This window comes from Gobius niger (genome assembly GCF_951799975.1).
Source record: "Gobius niger genome assembly, chromosome: 3".
NCBI lineage: Eukaryota > Metazoa > Chordata > Actinopteri > Gobiiformes > Gobiidae > Gobius > Gobius niger.
In genome coordinates this window covers 8,980,033-8,995,855 of record NC_136854.1, presented here as the reverse complement: position 1 = coordinate 8,995,855, position 15,823 = coordinate 8,980,033, and positions in this window count along the sequence as shown.

The following is a 15,823-nucleotide window of genomic DNA, read 5'->3' as shown; positions in this document are numbered from 1 at the left end:
GATTCCTGTGTTATTTGAGTTAAATGAAAATGTGTATAAAGTTTTGTTCAGGATGTCATAAAACAACAGAACACCGGCCGCAGCAGCGTCACCTGTAACTCATGTCTCCAGCAGAATGTGATAAAAACATCATTACCTTCTGAGCTGCAGGACAGACCCACATCATGACACCATCTTATTTCAGATCTTCACTAACAGTTTACCAAAACTGTACCAAACATGTGTAACAGCCTCTGTGGTGACGGTACAGATGTGACTGACAGGAGGTGTGAGCGTGATGATGTGTGGCTGTAAATAAAGGATTCTGATTCTGCTCTTGTCGTCACTGCTGGGTTTTGCTTTTCAATTCGCCTAAAAACTCAAGTTTCTTATTCAGTCCTGGTCTATAACCTGCTTAGTTTAGCCCTGGGTTAGTCCTGGTTTAATCTTGGCTCAGACCTGCCAAATTAGGGTGTGCTTAAACGTACACGTAAAAGAGGTATTATAAACGTAAAGAGAAAACTAAATGTAACTGTAAACGCTCAAAGTATAAATTGTTTTGTTTTTTATATATATAAAACATTCACACTTCTTCCCATGCTTCACTTCACAAGTTACGTTTTCAATTCACAAGCTATGTTTATGATCTGACCCTCTTTTGTGTGGGGGCGGGCTCAATGCCCATTGGCTGGAGTGACAGGATGGTAAAAGGTAACTTATATAGTGCTTTTCTACCTACATTAGGCACTCAAAGCGCTTTAAGTGTCTTGCCCAAGGACGCAACGACAGTGTGCACTTTCAGGATGTGGGATTCAAACCCCCGACCTTCCGATCAAAAGACGACCCGCTTTACCATCTGCACCACTGTCGCCCAGGATGTTACGTCATCATTGGTAAGAGGTTTTACGCCAAACCGGATGTGCGTCAGCGTCCACCGTGATAAGAAGCCTCCGAATTGTGCTGTCAGTTAGGAAGGGGTTAGGGAAAGGAGCCTCAATGCTAACTATCATGGCCACATTAGCATAGGGACCTCTGGTGCTAACTAACCGGTGATTAGGAGCTACAGTGCCTCTCGAAAGTATTCATACACCTTGAACTTTTGCAGACTTCTAGCAAACTTCAAACGGGATTTCTTATGGCCTCCTTTCAAAAATGGCTTTCTTCTTCCACTCGTTCATGAAGGCCAGATTTGTGTAGAGCACGACTTATAGTTGTCCCATGTCCAGATTCCCCCAGCTCAGCGGCAGGACTTCACAGCTCCTCCAGAGTTATCTTGGGGCACTTGGTTGTATTTCTTACCAGTGTCCTCCTTGTTTGATCTAATATTTTAGATGGGCGACCGTGTCTTGGTAAGTCCGCAGTGGTGCTTTACTCTTTCCATTTCTGAATGATGGATTGAACAGTTGCTCCGGGAGATGTTTAAATCTTGGGAAATCTTTGTATAACTTAGCACTACTTTAAACTTCTCCATAACTTTATCCCTGACTCTCTGGTGCTCCTTGGCCTTCATGATGTTGTTTAGTGACCAATACACTCCGACCACAGCTCTGAGGGCCTAAAAGAACAGCTGAAATTAAACTGAGAGTAGATTACACACAGGTGGCCTCTATTTAACCGTTAGGCCAAGGAGTGAACATTCTGGAGTCATTAGGAATGTTTTAAAGGCAATTTAATGCACTCAGAAAAATGCTGTATGAATACTTATGCACGCCCCACTTTTCACTTTTCTATTTTCTGAAAAATAACGCAATCATGTATCATTTTGCTTTCACTTCACAGTTCTAAATAAATCTAAATAAAATCTTTATGTTTAGCGTTGTAAACATGACAAAATGTGCAAAAGTTCAAGGTGTACGAATACTTTCGAGAGGCACTGTATGTGCCATCCCATAAGCCACTGCGGCAATCCCCCCACCCCCCTCGCCCCCACCCTCGAGTGATTCATGCACAACCACTGTTGATTAACAGGTGCACATTTAATAATAAAAAATAATTAAAACACACAAGCCAAAACTTTCTAAAAGTGACTAAATCCATGTTGTCGTCTCCACAGCTCAGTCACATGTCAGTGTTAAAGAGTGAACTCAGTAAACGGATTAAATGCTTTTGTTTTCATTTAGTAGAAACTTAAGCCACATGGATCATTTGCATAATGTAGTTTATGAAACAGCTGTTGAGATAAAATAAGGCTAAAGGGAAATGTATGGATCATTTGGATTTTTTTTTTTTTTCGTCTAAACATCTTTGTTTGGACACTATGTTGTTGTTGGACACTAGGGGGTGACATGAGCTTTTGTTTTCCTGCACTTCACCAATAACCTTAAAGACGAAGAGCAGCAGCTGTCGGTGATGTCACTTCCCTTTCCCCTGGGTAAGGACGGTCAAATTGGACAAATGCTGCTGAAGCTCTAGTTCACTAACTGCATAGATCTAACAGTTAACCTCATGAAAGGTTAAGGATTAGTTGCTAGTGTTAGCCCTTAGAGGCTACAATATTATTATATATGATGTATATTATATTTGATGGTTTCGGACGCAGCCTCAGTCCTGGTTTAGTCCTGGTCTATAACCTGCTTAGTTTAGCCCTGGGTTAGTCCTGGACTGGTTTAGTCTTGGCTCAGACCTGCTAATTTAGGGTAAACGTAAATGTAAAAGAGGTGTTATAAACATAGGTTATTGTAAACATAAAGAGAAAACTAAATGGAACTGTAAAATCAGAAACGATCATGAAGTATCATTAAAAAAAACATTCATTCACGCGTCTTCTTTTCATGTTTCACGTCACAAGTTACGTTTATGATCTGACCCTCTTTTGAATGGGGGCGGGCTCAATGCCCATTGGCCGGAGTGACGGCCAATAGGATGTTACGTCATCACTAAAAGCTGAAATCAATGGCAACCAAGCATGCGGTTACGCACACACGCAGAAGAAGAGTTCAGGATCGTGATGTCATATCGCTAAGCATCATGGGATATGCAGCAATAATAAACCAATGGAGATTTTAAAACCGAAAATACTGGAGTTCACTTTATTTTTCTCCACTTTTTATTTTGTTTGTAGCCAGTGTCGGTCTATGGAAAATGTTTGCTAGCACCCACAAACAAGGCGATCTCCATGGCAACAGGGAATTTTTCCTGAACTCTAGCCTAGTCTTGAGCTCTATGTGAGACTGAGATGAAAGGGGCATTAGCTTTAACCTCTTCACCCCCGCCTTAACGGATCAGATTTCATCCAGTTCAGCTTTACCCAAATCTAAGAGCTTCATTTGAAAACTAGGATCTACAAAAGTGAAAGTGACTTTTTTGTCACATTGTCGCTGTGTTTTTGTCAGGTTTTAGCGCCTGCTGAGGAAGCTGAGCGTAGCATTTGCTGTTTTCTGAGTATATATATAAAAGTATGTTTTGGTATTATACAGTAGGATCCATCCAGCTGATTCCGGTCTTCAGATAAGACAAGACTTGTCTTTGGAACAGCAGCTCTACTCTGAGCAGCCTCTCCCGGCACAGAACAAACTCTTACTCTGTGAGAATAAAGAGAAGCCTTATTATATTTCCCACTCTTTCCTCCCAACTCCTCCAACTCGTCTTTTATTCATCCCTTTATTATTTCATCAGCCTCAGTCCAAATCTGCGAGTGCACCTTCAGACGGCACATCAACAATGGATGAACCCACCGCCTTCTCCCTCATAAAACCCAATATATATTCCAATTATCATAAATAAAGCAATGCCATCGTTTTGAGGAAGACTTTTGGGGGATTCTGCTTTTTCATACAGAACGTCTGGAGGAGTTGGTAGAGAAATATTGATTTGAAAATGGTCAGTAATCACATAAATGATCCTCATGCAAGGTTCATCACACACTCTTGTTTCTTTGGAAAGTGCTCGGCCGTTTGCTTTAGTTAAATGGAGTTCACTAGACCCGTTTCCCAAGGGACGAGAAGTGAGTTAAAGTGTGTTGCTAAAGGACACATGGGCAGCCAGCCTTAAGGTTCTCACAACCTGATCGATCATCGGAGCTGAAATCCAAGGCTTTGATTCTCTCTCCCTAAAACTGAATAATCACATTACAAATCTATAATCGAAGCATTTAGATCAGCTTTTTTCCCATCTGAAAAACAGAGAGGCTTATCCATGCAGGTGAGACGGCTGTAACGGCTGCTCACTGTTAGAGCTGCAGAACATCCACAACCGGGAAATACCACCAGATTAGTCCAGTGCTCTGGACTCTGCACTGGCTTCCTGTCACTCAGAGACAAACATACGTGTGGGGGCTCCTGCACTTCTCGATTCAGACGCACAGTGTGAGTGGATGATTAATTTAGCTTGTAGCTTGTATGCCCAGTTTAAAGGGACTATACGGAGTTTTAAAACGTTCAAATTAAGTATTTTCCTCTCCCTACATGTTCCAGCCATGTCCTAATGTGTAGAATGAGCTCAGACCTTTTCACCACAACTGCCTCTAAAATCCTGCACTGTCACTCAAAAAGGTGTTAATTCAGTCGAAGTGCCGTCATGCACGAGCTTAATATAGAAGCTGCAGTTACATGTATGGCCTGAGGTGGCAGTAGTGAGTAAAACATAGCTAACTTGCATCTAGCCCCTTTAACAACTGATGACAAAATTATAAAAATCGTCTTCATTTGTGCGAATAGGGGCCATTTATGTTTATTAAAAATCACAGAATTCTTCACACAGTTTGCGGTTAAACTTTGTAAAGTCGTTTTTTCCACCCCAAATGAGCTCGCTCTGATAAACGCCATAGGAGGAAATTAGCCATGTGGTCTTCAGTTTTGTTTCTAAGTGAAAAGAAAACTCCACGCAGACATTGGAGCGGGAGAACACGGAGCGCAGATTGGGGTAAAGTGTTCCTGAAGTGGACGTGTAAGAGGTGAGTGTTCTGCAGATGTGTTGTTTAAACAGTGAGCCCTGAAACACTGAAGGCTGTTGTTATGACACTTTGCCTCTGAGCCGGTCGGCCATGATGGAGGTAGTGCACTAGTGACACGCCTCCAGAATGTCACGCGTTCTTCACATTACAGAGCACTTACATTTTTGCGCATTTATTTTGTGGGCGGGACAGAGACAGATTTACGAATGCGACAAAGAAAAGGAAGAAAGTAAAGCAACGCAAAAAGAGACGGTGAAAGAAAAGGGACGTTAGAGGAACAAGCTCAGACCAGGCACAAAACACAGCGGTTAAGAGAAGCCCGTGGACCCCAAAACATCCAAAACATCCAAAACATCCAAAACACCCAAAACATCCAAACATCCAAAACACCCAAAACACCCAAAACACCCAAAACATCCAAAACATCCAAAACACCCAAAACATCCAAAACATCCAAAACATCCAAAACACCCAAAACACCCAAAACATCCAAAACATCCAAAACACCCAAAACATCCAAAACATCCAAAACATCCAAAACACCCAAAACACCCAAAACATCCAAAACATCCAAAACACCCAAAACATCCAAAACACCCAAAACACCCAAAACACCCAAAACACCCAAAACACCCAAAACATCCAAAACACCCAAAACACCCAAAACACCCAAAACACCCAAAACATCCAAAACATCCAAAACATCCACCCATACGAGCTCCTGCAGCGGCACAGAGACCTGGGCCGTTTACCTCCGTGCACATACATGAATATACATGCACATACATGCACATACATGAATATACATGCACATACATGCACATACATGCACATACATGCACATACATGCACATACATTCACATACATGCACATACATGAATATACATGAATATACATGAATATACATTCACATACATGCACATACATGAATATACATGAACATACATGCACATACATGAATATGCATGCACATACATGCACATACATGCACATACATGAATATACATGAACATACATGCACATACATGAATATACATGCACATACATGCACATACATGCACATACATGAATATACATGAACATACATGCACATACATGCACATACATGAATATACATGGACATACATGCACATACATGCACATACATGCACATTCATGCACATACATGCACATACATGAATATACATGCACATTGCACATACATGAATATACATGCACATACATGAATATACATGCACATACATGAACATACATGAATATACATGCACATACATGAATATACATGAACATACATGCACATACATGAACATACATGAACATACATGCACATACATGAACATACATGCACATACATGAATATACATGCACATACATGAACATACATGCACATACATGAACATACATGCACATACATGAACATACATGCACATACATGAATATACATGCACATACATGAACAAAAATAACATTTTCCACATATTTTCAATATTTGTCCACTTTTTCACCCAAATCTTTCAGTTTTTCTCAATTTTTCCACTTGTTTCCCAAACTTGTCCATTTTCTTTCTTTTTCTTCAGCATCAAAACTTGGATCTAAAGATGCCAATTTTTTCGACACCATACTGGTACTGTTTATAAAATATGAAAATCCATATAATCACAGAAAGGCGAGTCATCACTTATGTCTTCTGTATTTCTCCATTTACAGCCTTTTCTATAATGCATCCTCTCACTGACACCAGGACCAGAACGTGCGGAGCTTTTCATGAGTTGATGATTTTCAAATATGATTTGCTTTGTTCTCTTTTTTTACTTTGATGGTTGTTGTGTTTTTTTGGAAAAGCGCCTGCTCAGACAGTGGGACGTCACGCCGCGCGGTAAATAGGTTACGTAATCAAAGATACATCAGCGAGGCCTGTTTTCTTCATACGCACTGAAAAACCTCTTTTCTCCCATTGTCCTGAATCTGTCAGCCTGGCTCGTAATGAAAGATTCCCATGGCCTCTGAAGTCCTCATGATTACAGTGATCCGCCAGGTGAAGCACACTGAAGCACAGGCCCCTCCAGGCCCTGAGGTGCAGTGACTTGACCTAAGGTTCAGGCTGGAATTATAATGACATTTTATTTTTTTTACAAACAATCCTGGTCTAAAACACATTCAGCAGTTTTGGGTGAAATTACTCACAATAGTTTTGCTCAAAAGTCGCCATGGAATGTTTGAACATGGAAATACAATATGTTCAGATAGAAGAAAAAGGCATTAAACTGGCACCAAAACGCCTTGAATTTAACACACTGAGTGCCAAAAACGGAAAAACACGTTTTTGCGGTTCTTAGTTTTTACCTCAGAATCCCACAAGCAAATGGCAACCTCGAAGAGGCGACAACGAAAGCGGCTGCGGCCAAATACCTCCAACGAGTAAGGCAGGTGATAAGAAGCCAGCTCAATGGCAAGAACATGTTCCGGGCAAAAAACAGCTACGCCCTGCCAGTAATCATTTACCCTGCAGGAATAATAAGCTGGCCAAAGGTTGAGATACAGACCACAGATGTTAAGATGCGAAAGCTCCTAACCATGCACGGAGGGTTCCACCCCAAATCCAGCACTCTGAGACTGTACGCTAGCCGTAAGAAAGGAGGCCGAGGACTAGTGATGAAACATCCAAGATCCATGAGTACATCAAGGACAAGGCTCCAACAGATGACGTGCTCAGTGAATGGTCTCAGACAATGGGGAACAGAAGATGAGGTGCTGGAGGTTCCGTCATAGGAGGACAAGCCCCTACATGGGATGTACCACTGAAACATAACTGAAGAAATCCTACCAATGGCTAGACAGAGCCGGACTAAAGGACAGCACAGAGGCTCATCATGGCTGAACAGGAGCAGGCCTTGAGCACCAGAGCAATAGAGGCCCAGATCTATCACACCAGACAAGACCCCAGGTGTAGACAAAGAGGCCAATGAGACAATCCAGCACATAACTGCAGGGTGTAAGATGCTGGCAGGGAAAGCTTACATGGAGCGCCATAACCAAGTGGCTGGTATAGTGTACAGGAACATCTGTGCAGAATATGGGCTGGAAACCCCAAGGTCAAAGTGGGAAACACCTCCAAAGGTGGTAGAGAATGACCGAGCCAAGATCCTGTGGGACTTCCAGATACAGACAGAATGGCAATGGCGAACCAACCGGACATTGTGGTGGTGACAAAGAGCAGAGGAAAGCCATTGTGGTCGACATAGCAACACCAAGCGACTTCAACATCAGGAAAAAGGAACACGAGAAACTAGAGAAATACCAGGGGCTCAGAGAAGAGCTGGAGAAAACCTGGAGGGTGAAGGCATCAGTGGTGCCCGTGGTCGTTGGGGCACTCGGGGCAGTGACCCCCAAACTGGAGGAGTGGCTCCAGCAGATCCCAGGAAATACATCAGACATCCAGGTCCAGAAAAGTGCAGTTCTAGGAACAGCAAAGATACTGCGCAGAACCCTCAAGCTCCCAGGCCTCTGGTAGAGGACCCGAGCTTGGAGGAAAAAAGAGACCGCCCACGGAGGGTGAGGAGGAGTTTTTTTATTTTATTTTTTTTATAAGAGGAGCACTCAAATGGATTGGTTCATTTGGTCAGGACAGTGCATGATAATGAACACACCACACTGGACTGTAGCCTTGGGATAATTTCCATCCGTCGTCCCCCATGCGCACTCTCAAACACACACTTTGAGAGTGGCCTATTGTACATGTTTTTAGTAGTACCTGGAGGAAACCTACACAGACACGGGGAGAACATGCAAACTCCACACATAAATTCCCCGTCCCAGGTGGGAATTGAACCCGGGAGTGCAGATGTCACAGACCTTTAGGGCCGTTTTTTAAATGAGGTTTTCATTCCACTCTCTCAGAAACATCTCCACAGCTCCTTCAGATGACACACTTTACTGGCTGACACTTTACGAGATTATTACGCGAAGTATTTTTCAAAATCTAACTCCTCACATGCAGCGTTATTGAATTATTGACCTCAATATTATAGAAATCATGTTATCATGTTTATCATAAAATGACATATTACTATTGTATTGTATTGGTGTAGTATCACTACTATCAAGAGCTGGCTACAGTTTGCTTTGTCTTTCCCTGTGGGTTTCAGAGTGAGTTCCATGAGTGAGTCACAAACTTGGTCCTTGAAGCTTTTGCAGTTCAGACTGTCTTCTCAGTGTGTGTGTGTTTTGTAGGAAAGAAAGTTTGTTTACCTGCTTTAGCATCATCGTCAGAAGCGACCCCTGCTGGTGAGGGGAAGTCTGGTCTGCAGATGTGAGATCAGGTTCATGGATGTTGGGGCCTCTCTGTTCCAGCTGTGGTTCTTCTTTGGGCACAGAGGACTCTGGCATCCAGATGTGAGGACATTCTTAAAGCAGGACCTATGGTATTTTTCATCTCTTTCTCTGTGGGACTGTTCAGTGATGATGTCATTGCTTTAGGCCTGGGTCCAATGGACCTTTAGCCCAGGTCACTATAATGGGATTGATCTGATTTGAACCTGCAGAGTCTACACGTTGCTACATTTACTTTAGTAATGCTTTTCTGACATGATCAAAAATATTCTTTGTCATACACAAGGAAGGCTTATTCTCAAAGCATAAATTTTGCCTGGAGAAACGGTCACATGTTTAAAACAGTTTTTGTTTTCTTATATGTTCTTTTTTCTGCTGTTATTTCAGCAGGAGATTCAAATGAACTTGTGTTTTTTGCAGTGTTTATCTGTGGAACTGTCAGCAGTTTGGCCATGGCTGGTGTTTGTGTGTGATGTCACAGTAACAGCCCTATGGCAGTGGTTCTTATCAGATGTCAGACCCACCATCACATGAGGATAGCCAGCTGAGACCCAATAAGAATGAATTTGTTCTGATATGATGCAGAACATTGACTCTTCCCAACAGATGATGTTTGAATAAGCGCATTGTGCTGCTGCTGAGAAGGTGATTGGCTGCAAGCTCCCATCTCTCCAGGACCTGTTCACCTCCAGGACCCGGAGGCGTGTGGGCCGGATCACAGCTGACCCTTCTCACCTTGGACACGAACTATTCGCCCCTCAATATATCACTTTATACGCCTACACATCTGCAAATACAATCCCGCTGTTGTGCAATGTCAAATTGTTGTCGTCTTGCCAGATGTCACTTTGCATTTTATCTTATTTTTTTAATATTCTTAATGCATGCCCCCTATTGGTTGAAAGTGTTATTTTTTGTATGTCACACATTTGCACCGAGAAAAAAATCCTAGTTTGTGAATCTGTTCTCAAACCATGGCAATAAAACCGATTCTGATTCTGATTAATATGGGGGAATAGAAAGGAAAGGATGTCAGCGCTGCAAAGCTATAAAATGGTCTTAAAATGAGACCAGAGCCAGAGCAGAGGAGAGAGGTGCCTCTGAGGGAGGAGAACAGAACAGAACTGGTGCTAAGGTCAAAAGCCAATTTGAACAGATGTGTTTTCAGCTGTTTGTATGTGTGACGGGAGTGAGTTCCAGAGTGTGGGAGCCTGGACACAGAAGGCTCTGTCTCCCATGGTCTGCGACCTGGTGTTGGGAACGGTGAGTTGAACTGAGGAGGAGGAACGAAGCGACCGGGACGGAGTGTAAGCGTGGATGAGGTCAGACAGGTACTGAGGGGCCAGGGAGTGGAGCGATTTGTAGGTAAGGAGAAGGATGTGATATTTTACAGGAAGCCAATGGAGATGGATGAGAGTGGGAGTGATGTGCTGCCAGGGCTTGACGTGAGTCTGAACCCTGGCAGCAGAGTTTTGGATGTATTGGAGCCTGTCCAGGAGCTTTTGAGGGATCCCGGGCAGGACTCCATTACAGTCGTCCAGTCGTGAGGTTACGAAGGCGCGAATGAGTGTTTCTGCTACTGAGTCCGGAAGTGAGTGGAGGAGGCGTGAGATGTTCCTGAGGTGAAAGAAGGCTGACTTTGTTATTGAGCGTGTGTGTGGTTCAAAGGAATGGGTGGAATCCAGGATGACACCCAGGTTGCGGACCGATGCGGACCAGATCCCCAACCCTCCGGAGCAGTTGTCTGGTAGCCACAACCATGAGCTTGGATGTAAGAGGTTGGATGTAAACCAGATAAAATTCAATCAATATTTCCTTATGATCTGTCCCAGCGGAAGCATGCGAATAGTGAAGAGGAGTGGCCCGAGAACTGATCCTTGTGGTACCCCTTGATGAACAGAGGATGATGTAGAGCGGAAACCAGTGATTGAGATAAACTGTTGTCTTTTGGCAAGATATGGTTGAAACCAGGAGAGAGGGGCACCGGAGAGTCCAGATGTATTGATTTGTGATGTGATTTGATTTGATATGTATTTGGAGAGGCGGTCAAGGAGAATGGAGTGTGAAAGTGTATCAAACGCGGCGGATAGATCGACAAATCCCCACCTGTGCTTTGGTGTTTGCGTACAGAGTCAAAGAACACACAGAGCGATAGAAAGGCCAGTTTATTGTGCTCATCTTTAATGGTTGGCAAGAAAAAAAAGAAGCAATGCAAGCCTCTCGAGAAACTCCCCCCCCCCCAAAAAAAAACCGCGTCGCTCACGAACGTTTTCGCCAACGGAAAATGTCCTTCACAGCTCATGGACAAAAAGCACACCGCTACATCGAATATACAGAACGTTACGCTCCAGCGAGGCTTTCTACAAAAAAAAAAAAGTTTAAAATCACCATTGAATCCGAGAGAACAGAAAGATGCCGCGTGGATGTGTGTGTGTGTGCCCGTGTGTGTGGTTTTAAGGCGGTTGGAGTTAAAGTCATCATCGTGGAGGGGGTTTGGGTGTGTGTGTGTGTGTGTGTGGGGGCGGGGGGGCGGGTGTTCCAGGGGACGGTTACAGGGCGACCAGACTTTTACTGTTTTGACCTTTTACCTGTGATTTGAAGAGTTCTAGCTTCTCAGGACTTCCGCAGATTTAGACATTAAAGTGGTAGTCTGTAAGTTTAATTGGAATTGGGAATTTAAAAGTCTGCGTATAACTGAGCGCCTGGGCCTGCAATTTGGCGTAACGCAAGTACTATGAAATAACAACATTTTTCTAAAGTCCCTCCCTTTGCTGATCTCAATCCCCCGGTGCCATCACTTTGACCAATGAGACGGGGCCTTCCTACATCCGGTCCAATCAGGAGAGAAGGCGGAGGGAGCTCGATCGCTTACTTTCGAAATCTTTTCACTCGCTCTTCTTATTTTGCGAAAATAGGGAGTGGCTTTCAGGTCTAACCAGGAAGTAAAAGGGGGCAGGACTTGATTGTTTGCTTTTGGAAATCTGTCACTCTCTCTCTCCTCATTTGGCGATCGTACAGACTATCACTTTAATTAAACGAATGCCTGCGGTGTCCGAATGTCTGGACCATTCCCTACAGTGCTCTATATCGCAATCACACTTCCCACAATGCACTCTAACAAGTGGTGAGCAGAAGAAAAAGGAAAAAATGGGGAGGAAATGGTGGTAAAAAATAAAGAAAAATGTAATAACAGGAACAAATAGGGGAAAATGGGGGTGAAAATACCAACAACAACAAACAAACAAAAAAAAAGGGAGAAAATAAGAAAAAAAATTGGATGAAAAACAAATTGGAAAACATGGGGCAACCATTCAGGGAAAAAAAATGTGTGAAAAAATCATTTATTTGAGCTGAAACAAGTCACTTCCTTTAAGATGCTAATACGGCTATTTGGTCAGATACCGGTCGTACCTCAGCCCTAGTGCCATTTTGTGCACCGACACTTCCATGACTTGTTCCAAATATTAGTAAGACAATCCAAACAGATCACTGTGGGCCCCTTTAGTCTAATGTACCTGAAGCTTCCAGACTACAAAAAGTGCAACTGTAAAGACTTATGGTCGGCGTGGGACGGTGTGGTCCCGCAGTCTGGTCGCCCCGCGGGACGGCCCACGGACAGGTTTGGTTTCACAGTTCTCCGGGAAGTCGTGGAGCGCTCTCCTCCTGATCATGGCTTTAACTGGTGCTGATGTCACGGACCTGTGCTGCTTTCAAACGCTGCAGGACCAACGGACGTTTGTCATGTTTCGGGAGACTAGGGGGTTCACAGGTTTAGCTAAATCAGGAAAGAATCTGTGAAATCTATAGGTTGAAGCGATGGAAAAGTGTCGCAGCACTTAGAGGAACAGGCCACTGTTTTTCCATTCTGAGATATGTTCTTACCTGAGCTTAGACGAGTTGATACGTACCTGTCTGGTCTTTGCGCGTGTGCTCATTCATGCAAAACGACCAAAGGTGTTGTTAGCATTTGGCCTCTCCCAATGTGTTCCTATAGCTCCAAACAGGGTGAATTTAGCAGCTACCACGCTCTTCCACGGACATGAACAAAGACCAGACAGGTACACATCAACTCGTCTAAGCTCAGGTAAGAACATATCTCAGTATGGAAAAACGGTGGCCTGTTCCTTTAACAATGTGACTATTCTTTCATCTGAGCAGTGAAAAAAAGTTGTCAAATAATCACCTAAAACTGGAAGCAGTCAAGTAACTGAGATTTTTTTTTTTCTGTGTAAGCTCTTGGTCGTACAGGAGTTTTCCATCAAAGACATCAGATATCAAACCTAAACATGGTGACACAAAAAAGCTTTAAAAATCTGCATTTTGACACTTGAAAGGCATTTTCGGCCACAGAACTCTAGCTTGTCTTCAATATAAAACTAGGAACTCTTTAGTTGACGTTTAAAAAGAAAAAAAGTCGACCGGACTGGGTTGAATGAATGAAATGTCCAGGAATGTGTCACAAAATCGGGCAAAGCTTCACATTAAGAGGCGCTTGTTAATCAGTTCCAAAATCAAGCAAATGATTCGAAATCAGCGCGACATGGCAACTTAAACAAAACACTGCAACTATTCATTAAAGGGACTATACAGAGTTAAAAAAGGGTGCCATGCCATGAACAACATGCTTATTCATGGCCTTTCCTAACCCTAAACACATTAGTACTTAACACGCACCCATTGATATAAACCAATTTTGTCTTCACTGATCTTTTTTTTAATATATATATGACTTATTCTCATGTTCTCATGTGAGGCCATTTTAATTGCGTTAATGATGGCCTTTGTTATTAATTAATCATAATTAACACATTATCACATTTAAGCATCAATTATTTGGTGTTGTATTCATTTTTCAAAGCAGTGCTAAGTAACTCATGCCCCTAGAGGCCATAAGCGCCACTGCAGGTGTCGTAGCATGTTACGTTTTTTTACTCATTAATTGTCTTGGAGAGTAAATACTACGCTGACAGAAAAGACAAAGGGACAGTGGGATATTGTACATCCAGTTACACAATAGAGATCATTTCTTTCACTCAAACTTGGCTGTAAATACTGTTTAAGTGGTGCTAGCCCACAGTTAGCTTTGCCTGTAAACCTGTTAGCTTCTTCTTCGTGATTCTATTAGTGCGAATTGGTGAATCCGACCCGGAGGCAGGGAAAGTTGCAAGTGTGGTTTTCTGGGGGACACTCGGGGGAGATGAAAGACCCCAATCATCCCATTAACACTTGTATTACCCCAAAGGATTGAGTAGGTAAACAAGTTACTTAATACTGCTTTAAAGGTTTATTTTTGTATTTTTATAATTTTATCTAATGGAGATGTGAGGCAATGAGACAATGGCAGTTTGATTTATTTTGGGGAAGGATCTTTCCAAAATTCAAGTTTATGTCGCTTTAATTGTGTGAATAAACCAGTTTGACAGTGAAATAGTTTTTGTCTTTACGTCGTGTTCGTCTGCAGGAAAAAGGAAACTGAAAAAGTGTCTGAACCACTAAAGTAAAGTGTGATTCATTTCAATTCATATTTTTAATCCCTTTAAGCCATATGTAATGAATTAATCGTAATTAATCATGGAAAAGTCCCGGGGCTAGTGGTGGAAACACCCTCATCTCAATCAGCCCAGTCCAGTCGACGATATCTGATCATCTTCACTAAGTTTGGAAAACTCCTGGATGACTGAGAACATAATGAAGTCACTTGAGCACAAAAGCATCAATAGCACTTCAGATTACGGTCTGTGAGTTCCATGTGTAGGAACAGGGAACAAGAAAGTACTTCCATGTGAGTACAGGTAATGGTAAAGGTGTAATAACGGTGTCAAAGAGGAACACAGACTTGCGTGTAGGTGCTGGTGTTTTGGCCGTCATAGAGTTTCATAAATTGCCCAAATATTATATTCTAATGCCACAAACACAGGAAAAATAATCGGCCCATGTTTAATTTCTTAAGATTTGAAAACAGAGAAAGTTAGAATCGGACAAAACGGGAAACTTCTGAGCAAAAAAAATAAAAAAAAAATCAGCCAAAGCTGCAGCTAGGCCGATGTTCCATGAACTTCAACAGTAAAAACTGTTGAGTGACATCACCATTTTCAGAGAAATTTAGATTTAATGCCAGTTTGAATCCAATTTAAAGCATACTGACATTTAAGGCCTTGATTTTGTGCCCTGAGATAAATATGGAAGAAAGATTACCCACTTCATTTAGCTTTGATTTAGTCCATTTTTGGGAGGTTTGTTGTGACTGTTGCACTTTTCGTGAAGAGATTTTTTGCTTTTATAACATTTGGCACTTTGGAGAGGTTTGTGCACAATGCTAATGAGATATAGCACCAAAACATGTTAAAGTTTACAAATCCAACATACTTGGACCGAGACTTCTGACAATTTGAGGTCACAACTGTACTCAATTTGGAGTGTGTGCTATGAAGTATATTTTCAGGAAAGACATTTCAGTTTATGTGAATTATCAATATATACAAAAACTATATTTTTATTCATTTTAGAACTGCAGAGCCTTTTTACATGTTTTTGTCACAATGTCCATTTAAATTTACATAGAAGCTATTTTTTGTTCTGATTCCAATGATGGTTCCAATAAGCAATTTGGACAAAGTATGTTG